This window comes from Pan troglodytes, chromosome 7 (assembly GCF_028858775.2).
Source record: "Pan troglodytes isolate AG18354 chromosome 7, NHGRI_mPanTro3-v2.0_pri, whole genome shotgun sequence".
In the NCBI taxonomy this organism is placed as follows: domain Eukaryota; kingdom Metazoa; phylum Chordata; class Mammalia; order Primates; family Hominidae; genus Pan; species Pan troglodytes.
The window spans coordinates 15,576,509-15,592,401 of record NC_072405.2 but is presented as its reverse complement, the minus strand read 5'-3'; the positions used below and the strand labels follow the sequence as shown (position 1 = coordinate 15,592,401).

General features: G+C 35.0%; 1 protein-coding gene across 3 annotated transcripts in view; it reads right to left on the bottom strand.

Annotated features, from left to right (window-relative positions):
• The window catches only part of TNKS (tankyrase), a 223,546-nt gene that overhangs the window by 164,938 nt on the left and 42,715 nt on the right, over positions 1 to 15,893 (bottom strand). The gene's annotated exons all lie outside the window — the stretch shown is intronic.

Genomic DNA, 15,893 nt, shown 5'->3' with positions numbered 1-15,893 from the left:
CGTAGGGAGGGTGGAGAGGGCAGGAGAGGAGGAGACTGTTGCTGTAATACTACCCAAACAATGATTAAATCAATGAATGTATTAAAAAGTTGTTCCAGTAAGTAAAATTCAATTGTAAGTTATGAGGCACTACCGTTGATGAGTCCCAAATTTTCATTCATTCATGACAGTTCCATGCTAAAGCACATACATTCTTTAGCAATATTTGGAAGGTAATACTCACACATTACCAAGCAGTAAGTCCTTCTGTTTACAAAGCTCTTCCTTTTCCTTTAATGCATTAGCCATAAAATCAATGGCTTTGTTATAATGGACAAACAACAGCCTTATCCAGAACTAGGACACAGCTGCCAGGAAGGTGAGCCTGTACATCTCATACATTACATTCTAGGGAGTTTCAGACTTGGGACAATAAAAACCAGCTATGGCTTGAGAAGATGCAGTGAGATCTTACAAAGCCTTTCTGTATTACTTCCTATGTGAATGCAAACAATGAACATAATTGCTTTCCAGATGTTTATAAACTGATTCAAGAGTCAGTAGAATAAAACAGCGAGTGCCACAATAGCAAAGTGTGGTTACTCTTTCATCATAATGGGTACAGCTATTGTAACAACATGTTTTTTTAATTCCAGGAAGAAATTCTAATGTGAAGATTTGGCTTATAAAAGGTCTTTATCATAAAGCAGACTCAAGTATCAAATGCAAGCTGATAACTATCTCTAACTTTATTTAGTTGCTGAGTGATCACATGCAAAGGGGAAGAAAACAAAAGAAATAATAGCTACCATGAAAAGCAGAGTTTAACTGCATACTTCAGGAACTTCAGAACCTGCTTTAAACAAGAAGTAAATGAATATTTTTATCTGAGTTTGACAGTTATATGATGGGAGCTTTCATTTTGTAGTTTTTAATGAGTGCTAGAAGTGAAATAGTGAAAGTCTGACTGTTTCTCCAAAGTCACCTAAAACCTCAATCCTTCTCATTTTAACCCGTATTTTAACTACTATATGTTGCCCATTTTGCAATAGAAATGTGCCATTACAGTTTAGTTGTAGTTTTGTTGTACTTTAGGTGACATTAAAAGAAGTAAACATTTACTTGAAATAGATGTTTTCTAAATATGTTTGGGCCATGCCTATCTCTTTAATTAGACCTGAACACAGACACATCTACAGCAAAGTAATGTAGCAACAGGAAAGAAGTAGCTGAACTTTCTAAACCAGATGCTGATAACAAAATTCACATTAGAAAATTTTTAACCATATTTCATTCATCACATATGAATTAAAAATTAAAAACTCAGTAAAGTTAAGACGTTTAGGAGAAGGTATCTAACCCCTCATTAGATTAGCAGGGGTCTAAACTTATCCAGCTTTCATACAAGATTACAAGATTGCCAGGAGGACTGAATTAGAACATAAAGTGGCATGCAAAGGTGCTGGGCAGGGAGCATGACAATCCCCATCAGCTCACCATAATATTTAAAGCACATGTTAAAATGTGTACTCTCAACTCTACCAGTGACGACTAATTCCATGCTTTGCTCTAGGGCAGGGGTCAGCTAACTTTTTCTGTAATAGGCCTGATAGTAAATATTTTAGTCTTTACGGACTATTTGGTCTCTGTCTCAACTGTAGCTGAGAATAACACAAGTTTGAACTGCATCAGTCCACATATATGCAGATTTTTTTCAGTAAAAGTTACACTGAGTGTGCCTGTCTCTGCCACCCCTGAGACAGCAAGAACAACCACTCCTCACCCTCCTTCTCAGCCCACTCAATGGGAAGATGATGAGGATGAAGATCTTTATGGAGATCCACTTCCACTTAATGAATAGTAAATACATTTTATCTTCCTTAAAAATGTTTTCTTTTCTCTAGCTTGCTTTACTATAAGAATACAATATATAATACATATAACATACAAAATAAGTGTTAATTGACTGTTTATGTTATCGATAAGGCTTCTGGTCAATAGTAGGCTATTAATTTTGTGGGAGAAAGTTACATTCGAATTTTAAACTGCACGTTGTTCAACGGTCCTAACCCCTGCATTGTTCAAGGGTCCTCATCCCTCCCTCGACTCTACCATTATAGTGCGAAAGCAGCCACAGATAATATTTAAATGAATGAGCATGGCTGCATTCCAATAAAATCTTACTTAAGGACTTTGAAACTTAAATTTTATAAAATTTATAAAATATTCTTCTTTTGATTTTTTAAAAAACCATTAAAAAATATATAAACAATTCTTAGCTTGCAAGCCATATGAAAACAAGAGATAGGCTGGGTTTGGCCTACGGACCATTTTGCTGACCCCTGACCCTGGGCAGTGCTATATAAATGTGGTCTGTGCTATACAAAGCATATTATACAAAGTTCCATTCCCAGGTCTATGCTATACAAAGCATATTATATAAAATTCCATTCCCAGACCTGTTTACAATCCATCTACATTGAGATAAGAACTGAAACTGAAGGTATTTAGAACTATGTCTGTTGTTTCAAAATTACCTTCTCCAGTACTTCTTTTTATTTATATTTTACAAAATTATTGGTCTGTCATGCATTGGGGAAAAAAGAAAACCCAGTTCTCTACCATAGACAATTTGAGAAGCACTGAGCCAGGGCACACAAGAAATTCTCTGGGCCTCAGTTCTCACGACTTTTAAAATAAAGGGGCTAAACTTGATAAGGTGATCTCTACATATTTTAGGAGCGGTCTCAAATCTCTGATAATGCTTTTAAAGTTATAGCCAAAGACCTGAAGCATTACGATCTAAAATATTCAAAAAATAAAAATAAAAAACAGCTGCTTCAAATAGAATCTCTTCTTCTCCCACCCTCTGAATCAAAATGAAAAAAATAATAACAGAAAGGTTTTCATTTATCTTCACTCTTTAAAAAGAACAAACAAAACCAAAAGTTGAGACCAGGAGCACTGAAGGTTGTCAGATACATTCTTAAATGTCCCAAACTACAATATTCCCCAAGCGATTTATCAAATACAATTTCATCCTAAAGTGCCTTCAAATCTGATCCTTCACACTGTTCTCTATGGGGATTTACGTGGGACTATTTTCTAATACCAGAAGAATGGCATATACATGAGGCAAAGGTAACAATAGTTTTCAAGAATGCCACACTGTACTCAAAGTGGTGTCATCTAAGACTCAATTCTGGATGCTTCAAAATTTGTTTTCAACATTCTGAGCCATTAAAGAGAATAATAAAATGTGAGTATTAACACAAAATAAAATTAGAAATTCATCTTGTAAAATCAATATGCATTGATAGCACACTAATATAAAACAGATTTTTCTTAAAAAGTAGCACATTGCTTGATGATACACTGTCATATTATTTTTAAAAAGTAGCACAAATACCTGAAGCAAAGTTCCCAAAATACACCAACAATGTACAAAGTAAGGTTTGAAAGAAAAAGAAGGAAACTAAAATCTGAGTAACATTCAGTACATAAATTCAAGGGTACTATGGCCATTCACAAAGCCCCCTATACTATCTTTAACCACTGGGACATTATTAAACCTCAAATTCCAGAGAGTAAGTGATTTCTAATTGTTTTACTAATGCATCTCAGCTCTATTCATCTCCTTTCGAGGTAAGAGGGGCGGAGAAAATGTAGCAGCTGGCATAACAAGACAGTTAAAACTAAGGTTGGGTCACAAAATTCAAACACCATTTTCAAATGAGCTATGCCAAGAGGAACACACGATTTTCCCATTTCTGGTACAGGCATTCAGCCACAGGGAGCCAAATTCAGCAGGTATTACTTTAGCTATGTTGTTTCATTTCATCCTTTAAAACTATTAAAGTTAAGCATTTGCATAATTATTGCAAATAAAAACAAAATATTTCTACATTTATACAAAGACTCATTCTGTTAAATTCCTAGAAAATTACAAAGTGCTATTATAATAAATTGTGTTTAACTGCAGGCATTATTAACTAATTTTAAAAGACACAAGACATAGAAACAATGTGAATTTTCCAAGCTAAAAATGTAGGAAGCTTTTTAGAGTAAATTATCAGAAGATGTTTTAGGAAGTTTTTACTTTAAAATTATAAGCATCTAACGCTTTAAGAATAAAGAGATATACATTTATTAGACTGAGTTTCAAAAATAGGATTACATAAAGGATCAAGTTCCTTGAATTTTTTAAGCAAAGAAAATTTTTAATTTTATAGAAAAATATCAAAGGACTAAATTTTCACTATAGTACAGCCTTCAATGTATAAGACTCTTTACCAATACACATGAGCTTTAAGAGACAAACTATTTTTATAAACTGAAACATGATAGATCCTTGCGTTTATGCACTATTTCTTCTACAGAAACATGTATATTAAAATGGTATAATATTATATAATGGCATAAACTATGCCATTATATTATACAGTATACATTATATCATATATAGTATGCTACAGTATATATTATACAGTAATAATACAGTATATATTTATATATTATACATTTTTAAAAAACTCTTTTATCTTTTCATCCAAAATACACATTACTTATTATAGCATAAAAGTAGTCAAGCTAATGTATTTTATTTTTCAAATTATCTGAAGTTGATTTACCACTAACACTAACTATGAAAATTCAAGGCCGGGCGCAGTAGCTCATGTCTGCAATCCTAGCACTTTGGGAGGCTGAGGTGAGCGTATCACGAGGTCAGGAGATCAAGACCACCCTAGCTAACAAGATGAAACCCCATCTCTACTAAAAATACAAAAAATTAGCCAGGCGTGGTGGCAGGCGCCTGTAGTCCCAGCTACTCGGGAGGCTGAGGCAGGAGAATGGCGTGAACCCGGGAGGTGGAGCTTGCAGTGAGCTGAGATTGTGCCACTGCACTCCAGCCTGGGCGACAGAGCGAGACTCCACTTCAAAAAGAAAAAAAAGAAAAAAAGAAAATTCAAGTAACCAGTGCTATCCCTATATAGGATGGCTTACTGAATTTAAATTAGAATTTAAATGGCACAATTTTCTGCTTTCAGTAATGGCAGAGTAGCTTATTTAAATCTACCCTTAGGCTGTAAACAATGAACAGAACTAGATTTAAAACAAAAACAAAAACACAACTTCTAAAATCATCTATGAGCTAACAAGACAGTTAAAGAATTACCAGCTGAAAACTGAAGAGCAAAGGAAATCTAGAGGGTAAACATGAATGGAAGCTGTCATTGTTCTGAAGGCAATTATTGATCAAGAAAAATAAAATCTGTCATTTCAATGTCTCATGGAATCAGGGGAAGAGCAATAAAAGCCCAGAGGCCCCCAAAAGTAAAGACTATTACGAGACTGTTCCCCACACAACAAGGGTGACACCTCAGGATGAGGATAAAATAGATGTGAACTGGTCCTAGTACAGAATTATAGCTCTGGTTGGAAACTTTGGGTGTCTACGATATCTAAAGCCTTGAATTTGATTTAAGGTGGCCCCAGATTGGCAGTAACTCCTATAAATAAACAGTTGGTAAAATGTCCAGTGCACAGCCAAGATAATGAGGTACATAAATAATCTAAAATGCAAAACCTACAACTAGCAGAAATAGACAACTCAAGAACAGACCCACAAAAACTTCAGATATCAGAGGTACAAGACATGTATTACAAAAAGAACCATGCTTATTGTGTTTAATAAAATAAAATACAAGCTGAAAGATCTAAAAAAGATGAAACTATAAAAAATAATAAGGCAAATGTATAAAAGAATTAAACAGAACTTTTAGAAATAAAAACGTAACGATAAAAATTTTAAATGAAACTTTAGTTTCCAGCCATAATGGAGTAACTGGTATCAGACTAGCTTTCCCTCTCTGACATAACCAATTATGAAATTGGAGAAAACAGATGAAGCAACTAACTGTAGGCAGTAGCCAGCTGCAGTTGTAAACTGTGATCCCTGAAAGAAGAGAAACTCACAACATGGGTACCATAATCACCCAACTCTCTGCCTAACACAATTTGCCAACCACATAAACACAACAAGAGTCAAAGCAGAACATGGTGGTTACACTGAACTGAGAAGACAGAAATCCAAACTCAAGGCAGAAGAATTGGCTGGAGTCTGCAGGATGGGAAACTAGAGAAGAGGGATCTGTGCAGAGAGCAGGCCCCAGATGTCTGTGAAGGAGTCCCCAGGGATCACATGGCTGGGCTGGGCTGTACCTGTGCAGGACAAAACCCCTGAGGCTTATTTGGCAATAGCTGCTAGGGACTGAGAGCACAACAAAGTGAGTAGAGGTCGCAAGGTGCTAGAGAAAGAGCAGTGCTGAAAGAAATCGCAATTCTGGCCTTGAGAAAGTAAAGAGAACCTAAAAAATTGCCTTGTTAACACACGTGACGCACCTTAGCATCAGCGTTAGTTATGAATAAGCACCATGACCTAGAACAGAGAGCTGGGATCTACAAAGTCAAAACTATTTTTATGATAACATTAAGATATTATTCCTTTGTTTCATTATATTAACATTTGCACTGATGATGCAACAGAGGAAAAAACTACTGATAACACAAGCTGAGCATGGTGTCTCATGCCTATATTCTCAGCACTTTGGGAGGCTGAGGTGGAAGAACTGCTTAAGCCTAGGAGTTTAAGACCAGCCTGGGCAACATAGGGAGACCTGGTCTTTTCAAAAAGTAAAAAAATGAGCCAGGTGTGATGGCACGCACCTGTGGTCCCAGCTATTCGTGGGGCTCAAGCGGGAGGATCGCTTGAGCCTCAGGAGGTGAAGGCTGCAGTGAGCCATGATTGCACCACTGCACTCCAACTTGGATGACAATGTGAAACCCTGTCTTAAAACTAAAATAACACAAATCATGGCAGTGTCATCAACATCTATTAGTGATTATTACATTCTTCACTATAAAACATATATGCAGTCAAAAAAAGGAGGGTTTCACATTAGAATGCCCCTGACAAAGCAGTAAAATTACTGCATTTTATTAAATATTGACCATCAGATTTCTTTAAAATATTCTCTGTGAAGAATTAGAAAGTACTTATAAAGGGCTCCCAAATTCATAGACTTTTCTGCTGACATGGATATAAAATAACAAATGTAATTATTTTATACAGTATAATACAACATGTTAACAAGTTAGGACTCACTTAGGAAACAAGTATTTTTGATACAACAAATGGAAATCATTACAAAATCATACATGGTTACATAGGCAAAGATGCTTTCCAAGTGTAAGACGACCAATGGATTGTGATGTTACAGAGTACAAAAGGTTTTCTGACATGGTTTCAGATTCCACATTGCAGCTAACCACTAAGAAACTACTATTTGTCCAGTTTGCAAGTGGAATCAAAGAAGAATATCCACAATTATTGGAAAGGTTATTGATATACTCTTCCGTTTTCTAACTATAAATGTAGATCTTCTTCAGATATTTCAACCCCAAAAAGCCTATCAGAAAAGACTGCATACACAAGCAGATAAGAGAATCCTGCTGTCTTCATTTAAGTCAAATATTAACAACATTTGCATAAATGTAAAATGATTCCACTCTTAGGAATATTTTTTGTTTTGGAAAACAATTTTTCAAAAAATGTTACTCATGCTAACATGCAGTAAGTTTGCTATTTGCTAAATGAAATAATTTTTTAAACTTCTTTTTTTAATATCTAATACAATATGCATGACCCCCATAAAAGCTCTGTGGAACGCTCAATAATTTTTAAGAATGCAAAAAGAGACTAAACATTTGAGAACTTGTCCCCTAGAATAAGCCCTAGTCTAGACACATAATACTAATAAAGCCCAAAACCGAGGCAAAACAAGGTCTGCAGAAGAGACAATCTTAAAGAAACATGGAAAACACCTTGGGCTTTCCACAGGTCTGCATTAACAAAGCTTAAAACCAAACCTCCATAAGTTAAGGGTGATTTTAAACCAGCAATAAGGTGATCTGCTAAAACAAGAATAAAAATTCTTCAGAGGAAGATAATAAATATCACAGAGTGACTACCATGTCCACTATTGAATAAAAAATTATTAAACATATAGAGAGAAAGAAAAATGTGATCTGGTCAAGAAAAAACACTAAAAATCACACCCAGGATAGCCCAGATGTGTTAGGGTTAGTTAGCAAAGACCTCAAAGCATCAATTATAAAAAATTTCAAAGACTTAAAGAAAATAAATTCCAAGAATTAAAGGAAAGTATGGCCTTAAGAAGTGAAACATAGACATACTCTGATAATCAAGTGGGAAACTATGGAACTAAAAAGTTGAAGGACTCACACTACCTAATTTCAAGATTTATCATAAAGCCCTAGTAATCAAGACAGTGCAGTACTAGAATAAGAATACATATAGATATAATAGGACTTCTGCAATTATTGGAGTTGGAGGTTAAACTAGCTAGTTTGTGTTATGAAGCATAACTTCCAATTGAAAAACTATGTTATTCAGACTTGGGTATGTAAATCAACAGAACAGAAGACAGCTCATAAATAAAGCAACATATAGGGAGTCAACTGACTTTTCAACAAAGGAAGCACAGTAATTCAATGGTGGAAAAATAGCCTATTCAACAAATCATGCTGAAACAACGGATTCTCTATATAGAAAAGAAAAAAAAACACAAAATAACTCTTACCGCACACCACACAAACACATTAACTCAAACTAGACTACAGACTTAACATAAAAGACTTAACATAAAAAAGACTTAATAAAATCTGTTAAAGAAAACATGAAAGAAAAATCTTCATGACCTCGGGATGCAAAGATTTCTTAGGAGAAAAAGAAACTAAGCCTTAAAAGAAAATACCAATAAACTGTGTTTTATCAAAATTAAGAACTTCTGTTCTTCAAAAGTCACCATTAAGAACATGAAAAGGCAAAACACAATCCAGAAGAAAATATTTGCAACACATATGTAAGATAAAGAACTCTTCTAGATTAGAGAAAGAACTTCTACAAATCAATCATTAAAAGGCAAACAATACAACTTGAAAAATGAGCAAGAGACTAGGGCATTTCACAGAAGAAGATATATAAATTACTAGTAAGTCCATGAAAAGATGCTCAACATTATTAGTCAAAAGAAAAATACAAACTAAAAAGACTGGCAATACCAAGTGTTAATGAGGAGATTCTAAACTGGAACTCTAACACATTACTTGTGGGCATTACAAATGAATGGTTTAACCATTTTGGAAATCAGTTTAGCAGTTCCTTATATAGCTAAATATACACTACTGTATGTCCTAGCATACATACTTAGTCTTAAGTATTTACTCAAAAGGAAAGAAATAAACCAAAAACCCATGTGTCCACACAAAAGACTTGCGTGTGAATGATCATATGTTTATTTATAATAGTCAAACATTGAAAAAAAATCTGAAGCAAACTGTAGCTCAGTCATACAACAGAATACTACTCAGCAATAAAAAGAAACAAACTTTCGTTTCATACAACAGGGATGAAATCTCCAAAACTTCAAAACATGATGAGCAAAAGAAGCCAGACACACAAGAACATATTTCCAGAATAGAAAATTAATCTATAATGTCAGAAAATAGATCATTGTTGACTGGGGATGGCTGACAAGAAGAAAAATTGACTGCAGATGGGCACCAGACAACTTTTTGGAGTAAACAAAACTGTTCTATTATTTTGATTAGAGTGGTAGTTATATGGGTATACACATTTGTCAAACCTCATTAAAATGTATACTCAAAATATATTCATTTTATTTCATTACTTCAAACTTGATAAAGTTGATTTTTATGGTATAGAAAACTAATATTTTAAAAGTTTTATAGAGGGTCTGACTGTGATTAGAAACAGCTAAAGAGAAAATTGCTGAACTGGAAAATATGACAACCAGTATTCCCAAGACTGAAGTACTGAAGTATACAGATGAAAAAGAGAGTAGGATGGATAAAAGATGGAAACTAAAAGGCCTAACATGCTGCAATTAGTCTTAGAAGAAAAAATAAAAATAAAAATAAAATATATATATACATACACACATATATATGTATGTATTTACAGAGCTAATGCCACAGATTTTCCTAGATCTAATAGAAGACCCCAATCTACAGGTTCAAGAAGCACCAACAGGATAAATTCATTAATCATTTAGAAAAACAGTTTTTCACATATAAATTAGGAACAACAACTATAAGAAGGTAGCTAACTCAAGAGAAAGCATGCAAGTTAAGAAATTAATAGTATATAAACTACACTGAAGAAAGATAATTTTAGTGAGCCTAGCTTAATATACGTTATATATGTTATGCAGATGCTTAATTACAATTCCATTTCCATTGAATTCTATTTAATTCTACTACCAACTTGCAAAAAAGCAATTATTTTGCAGCTGTAAAAACCCCATATTCCTATTCGTGGAATAGACTGAAGTTTGGTGATATCAATTAAATTATGTTACACTGTTTAAAATATTTTAAATAAATGGCAAGAGTGAAGTAGATACACTCAAAGGTTTTGCACATACAGTAGTATATGTACAAAAGGTAATAAAACAGGGATGAAATCTCCAAAACTTCAAAACATGATGAGCTCAATGTACAGTGAACATAATATATGTACACTGAGGTAATGTGCCTATAATGCACATATAGTGTCCTGCAACTAAGGCATAATCTATGTCTGATTAGCCAAATCAGAGAAACAAAAACAAATCAAAACTCTTTGATATAAATGTAGTACTTATTTTCATTTGCAAAATTTCGCATTTTTAAAGTATTTTACTTCCTCTTTTTATTTCTTTTTAGAATCCTCTTCAATTATTAACATCTTTGTTTTTTTAACAGAAGAGTTTCACCTCTGAATAAACTACTCATTGAAGTTCTTTGACTTCTAGCATTCAAAGAAAATAATCACTGACTGTGTATACCAGATTAAATTTGGGACACAAAAAGAGTGATGAGTTCTGTTCTCTCTTAATATCCTTGTGCTATTAAGTTTCTCTTGAGAACATAAGATAAACATTTCTTTAATGCACAATGGTGTCTTCAGCACTGAACGAGCAGTGACATTCACTTAATAAACCAGGGTTCTTCTTTCAACTTAATTAACACCCTTTGGAGGAACCTATGAGAACCTCATCATATCATGTACAGCCTACTGTGCCTTACTCATAAAGCTCTTCTAAAATAGAGATTTAAGAACAGGTATTCTAGTATAATGAACAGGGAACTGAACTGGGTGTCAGGAGAAAAGTTTAAAAGTAATGGTTGTATGGTCTTAGCCTGTTCTCTTTAGCAATAAAATGGTTAGTAATTTCCCAGTGTTCTAGAGTTATGCTGCCCAATATGGTAGCTACTAGCCACATGTGAGTATTGCATCCTTGAAACATGACTAGAGAAACTGATAATCTGAATTTTTAGTTGCATTTTAAAAATCATAGTTAAGGTCAGGAGTGGTGGCTCATGCCTCTAATCTCAGCACTTTGGGAGGCCGAGGCGGGTAGATCACTTGAGGTCAGGAGTGGTCAACATGGTGAAAACCTGTCTCTACCCAAAATAAAAAAAGTAGCTGGGTGTGGTGGCGTGCACCTGTAATCCCAGCTACTTGGAAGCCTGAGGCAGGAGAATGGCCCGAAACTGGGGGATGGAGGTTGCAGTGAGCCAAGATCGCGCCACTGTACTCCAGCCTGGGAGAGAAAGCGAGACTCCCCCTCAAAAAAAAAAAGTCATAGTTAAATTTAAAAATTGATAGTTGATTCAGTTACTGGTAAACGTTTAATATATTTAGGACACCTTGGGTATGTAAACCTAGTTTTTCAACTACAAATTTTATGAATCCCAAATATAGATCCAGTATTGATCATGAAAACGTTGTTTCAATTGAGATATGCTTTAAGTATAAAATATACATCAGATAGCAGAGACTTAGTTGGAAATAATGTTAAAAATCTCACTATTGTTTTAGACACATTACATGTTGAAATAATACTTGAGATACATTGAGTTAAATGAAACATTATTAAGTTGGTATCACATTTCTTTTCAATTTGGCTAATAGAAAATGTTAAATTACATATATGTGTGGCATTACATTGCTATTGAACAGTGCTACTCTAAAATATAGAGTCTCCATTTGAACTACTGACATTCTTGACCAGCTAATTCTTTGCTGTGCGTGTAGGTGTAGCCTACTGGCTCCACCAGGTGCTCTGGAGACTCCGCTAGTATCCTCACAGGCTACAATGATAAAGACATGAACCTCAGTTAATCTGAGTGTTGGGTCAATGCCTTGGGATACCCTGGGAACAAGAGAGGATGGGAAGCTGTCATGAGGCAGTATCTCATCACTTCCCATTTGTGAGGAGGCGTGGGCTTTCTGCCTCTCTCTCTTCTACTGGCTCTTCCAAAACAGGGTATTCCACAACTCTCAATGCAGTCCTTTGGCCCTTTTCCTTTCAGTGTCATCCTGCGATACGTAGACCATGGGGAGCTGGTACTTTTAGCTTCCCCTTCTTTTTGCTGTCTACGTAAGTAATCAACTAGCTAAACCTACAAGTGGCTTGTTGCATCTTTTACAGCCTAAGTAGTCAGGCTCGGGCTTTTGCCATGGCTTGTCTGTTGAATGCACTTAACGGCGGGGAGCTGTCCTGTGTGTTATGTTTAACAGCACCCCTTACCTCTACCCACTGGATGCCATTAACCCTCCCCAACTGTGATAACCAAACATGTCCCCAGATATAGCTAAATATGCCCTCTAAGGGGTAAAGCTGTCCCTGCTTGAGAACGTCTACTCTTTAGGTTCCTATGGACCCATCCCCACCTCCTCATACACATGCAAGGCTTCTCCCGGCCCTCTGAACACTTTTATATATTGGGCTACTGCATTATATTTCATTTGAAGAAAGATTTATGTGGTTTCTAAACATAAGAAATAAGTAAAGCAATAAAGTAAAACTGTAAATAAGTAGAAAAGATAATAGTAGTAAATAGTAAAGATGACCTCTAAGTATCCTTCTAAATTTAAGGTGCTGTGGTCTATAAATATATCTTTGAGTACTGACTTTATCAAATAGAGCTTTTTTATTACAAAGGATAAAAAACTACTTCAGCTACCTTAATAACAGGAAAATTTATTAAAGAATAGAGCTATTCCATTGAACGCAAAGGCAAAAATGTGTCTCAAAATTTAGGTGTTGCTGTCTTTCTCTGTCTCCCAGACATTCCCCTCAGATACAAACACATACGCCTGTATTATCTCAATCTTAGTTCCAAATTATCACGAAAGAGAATTTGGTCCAGCTTGGCTCAGCATCTGGTTCTGGACTTAAAAAGTTTGGCCAAGGAACTAGAAGAGGCAATACAAACAATGATGATGGGGAAAGAGGCATTGCTTCTCAGCAAAGAGTACTTGTGCAGATACCTCAATGAGTAGCTACTACAATAATACATGTTAAATTCAAAGTTTTAACACGTGTTAAATTTAAAGTTCATGTTTTAAAAATATGTAAATAGATTTATATGTGCAAATGGGTTCATAACAGAGATAAAAAAACTACTTAAGCTACCTTAACAACAGGAAAATTTAGTGTTATATCTGAAAGTGAAATAAACGGGATTTCCACTTTCTATTTTATACATTTCTACACTGTTTTAATATTTACTACATATATGTGTTATTTTTATCATGGGATATTGATCCTCAGACAAAAATGATCTTTATGCATGCTGTTTAATATGTGTGCAAAACAATGCTTTTTAAAAGCTCTTGCTTACAGAAATTACTTTGTAACTAATAAAGAAAAATTGGATCATTCTTCCTATCAAATGACTAACATTAAATATGGTAACAGCAATGGATAAGACAAATGTGAACTAAATCTATTAATTTAGATTCTGTAATAATGCTGACTGTAGAAACAAATTTAGTAAAATAGTGAAGGGATTATTTCAAAAAATTCCAGGGTTTTAGTCATACTTTCATATATGAAAGTCTTTGTCTTTCATATAAAAGTGACCCAAAATTCAGAATTCTGTCAACATCTGGGACTAGCATACTTGGAACAAATTAATTTCACCCCAGTGAACTATGTGCCTCATTACATGTAACTTTTTTTTCCACGTAGGTCAGTGGGAAAAAATAAAAACTGCATTTCTTTTTTTAAAAAAAGTTCAGCCAGGTGCAGTGGCTCATGCCTCTGAAATCCTACCATTTTGGGAGGCCGAGACCAACAGATCCCTTGAGCCCAGGAGTTCAACACCATCCTGGGCAACATGGCGACACCTGTCTCTACAAAAAATACAAAAATTAGCTGAGCATGGTGGTGTGCACCTGTACTCCCAGCTACGTGGGAGGCTGAAGTGGGAGGATCACCTGAGTCAAGGAGGTTGAGGCTGCAGTGAGCCATGATCACACCAATGGACTCTATCCTGACTGACAGAGTGAGACCCCATCTCAAAAAACCCCACAACTTTTAATTAAAATTCTTAAAAGTTCAAAAAAATAAAGTTCACTACGAGGTCTGCCATGGCAATATGCCATAGTTAGAGTTAAGAACACAGCTGTACTTCAGAGGCTGGATTCTGGGGCCAAACTGCACAGGCTAGAATACCATTTCTGCTGCCATCCCTTGTGGGACCCTAGCAATTCCTTTACCTCTCTCAGCTTCCATTTCCTTGCCTGTAAATCAGGAGATAATATTAGAGTACCTATCTCATAGGGCTGTTACGACAAAACAAGCCTATGCACATAATTTTTAGAGATATTAAAAAATATTTAATTACCCACTCAAAAATTCATCCATGTGAATAAAATTACTGAGTTTTACATGGGAGAGGTCTTCTATATATGACTTAATGAGTTAAATGCATCTCCTTCAATCTTTATGGACAAACTCTGGCATGAAATTTTACAATAATAAAAGAATCTTCCAATTCAATTTTGCGCCTCTTGTCAAGTTTTCTTATAAATATAGAAAATCAAGACTTTTTTTTTTAAAAAGGCACATCACATCTGCAGTAACTTAGGTATAGATTATTCTGTATGTATACATAGCAGATTTTTATATCCCAGATCAATTTTATCCTTTTTGCAATGAACAAAGTTAATCCAGGACACAATACATTTGTAAAATCAGAATTATCTGCTCACATAACAATTTATTACAAGATAAGGCAGACACTGGAATAAATATAAGATTGAGTGTAACAAAGTATCTCTCTTTCTACCTGGAAACTCAATAGAGAATAATGACTAAAAGTTCTGTCCCAGGAATCAGACAAACCTCAGTTTTAGAATACTGCTCAATCCTTAGTAACTGTCTGACCTTGGGCAAGTTACTTCACCACTGCCAATCTTAATTTCCTCTTTCATAAAACACTACCTAACACAGTGAATTGCTGTGTTAAATTGTTAAATGTGACAATATATACAAACCCGGCTTGGCTCTTTGCACATAACAAGAACTCAATAAACACTCTCTCGTATCCCAATGAGAATCTTTTCATCTGTCTTTCAAAAATAGATATACAGTGCTAACAGAAGATCTGCTGGATTGAAATAAAGGTAAACTGATAATAGCCCTAGGAACAATGAATTCATTTGTGCCACACCTAACTGCTATATTATGCTTCTTTTCATTTAGGGGTAGATTACTTTTTCTAAACTTGACTAGATTCAACTAAATGAAATGTCCATAAGGAATAAAGCAAGTGTCTCTACAATCTGACCAGGGAAATTTATAATAGGATCATAAAGCTTGCACAACTCTAAGGGACAATGACCACATGTAAAAGGTGCTTCCCAATCTGTTTATGACAGAGAAGAAAGGATAAACATGAGAAACACTTCACCGGTCTTTGTGAATCCTTCCCTAAACTGCTAACTCTACTCCTCTCTCTCAAGGCCTCACGGA